The sequence below is a fragment of the Calidris pugnax genome, unplaced genomic scaffold (assembly GCF_001431845.1).
Source record: "Calidris pugnax isolate Ruff unplaced genomic scaffold, ASM143184v1 scaffold281, whole genome shotgun sequence".
NCBI classification, from domain to species: Eukaryota; Metazoa; Chordata; class Aves; order Charadriiformes; family Scolopacidae; genus Calidris; species Calidris pugnax.
The window spans coordinates 973557-974975 of NW_015091028.1; positions in this window are offsets into that span (position 1 = coordinate 973557).

Below are 1419 nucleotides of genomic sequence, written 5' to 3' on the forward strand. Positions count from 1 at the left end.
CCGCCTTTGCAAATAGTGAACTCTGCACTTTCTAAGGCAAGAATATTTTAATTTTTTTTTTTTGCTTTGCCTATTTAATAGAGAAATTTGCCTCCGTTTCTTTTTTGTTGTTGTTTTTTTTTTTTTTAACCTTAAAAAAGGGAAACCCGCCCAAAACGAAGCGAAGAGTTTGGTGCCTGCTCCTCACCCACCCCTCCGGGCGAAGCGGCCCCGCTGTTAGGACTGGTACAGACTGCTTTTGTAGATAAAACTGGAAAAAAGAAAAAGATGGAGAAAAACGAAAAGACAAAACGAAAGGCTTAGTGCGGGAGGGGTGGGTGGGGGAAGGGGGGGAATTTGGGGGCGCCCGGAGTGAGGGCAGCAGCAGCCAGAGCCCGGCGGGTCTTTGTTGCAGCCCCTCGCCCCATCCGGGCTCGGCCGGGGCTGCGGCACCGCTCCCTCCCCACCGCCCCCCCGGCCGCCTCTTTTAAAAAATTATAAAAAAAAAACAAAAACAAACAAACAAAAACACTAAAAAAATTAAAACAAATAAGAAAGAAAACGAGCTCGAAGCCGCCCCGGACGGCTGTAAATAGGGAGGTGCCGGCCCGTGCCCCCCGCTGCCAGGTCCCCCCCCCGCACACACCCGCACACACACGCACTTGCATGGTTTTGTTCGCTCCCCCCCCCGCCCCCAGCAAACCCATCGCATTTTTGCAATAACATTTCTGTTTCTACCTCATCGGCTAAATTTAAAAAAAAAAGAGGGGAAAAAAAAAAAGAGAAAAAAAAAAGAGGGGAAAAGAAAAAATAAGGAGGGAGAAAAAAAGAGGGAAAATAAAAAAGAGAAAAGAATTTAAAAAAAAAAAGAAAAAAAATTTGGCCCGTCTTCGGAGTCACGGTTTGTTCGGGGAAAAACGGAGATTTATTTTGCTTTGTTTTCACTCAAACTGTTCGTTATCCGTATGATTTCACTGTAAAAAAAGAAATATCCTACGCTTCGACAATCAAGTCATTTTGGGGCCGGCGGGAGCGGCGGGACCGGCCCGGGGCAGCGGGGGCTCCCGGGCAGCCCCGGCCCCGCGGGGGCGGCCGCCTTTGCAAATAGTGAACTCTGCACTTTCTAAGGCAAGAATATTTTAATTTTTTTTTTTTGCTTTGCCTATTTAATAGAGAAATTTGCCTCCGTTTCTTTTTTGTTGTTGTTTTTTTTTTTTTCCTTTTTTTAAAATTTAAATTAAAGGAGATTTCGTTCCGCTGTGTGTGTGCTGAATGAAATTTGGTGTCTGTGTACGCTGCAGCATTTCAAATAAATCATGCACGTTTTACCTCACCCTCCTGCCTCCTGGAGTCACTGCGGCCACCGGGAACGGCCCCGGGGACCCCCGGCACCCACCGGGGACCCCCCGGCACCCACCGGGCGGCTCTTCCAGCCCAGCC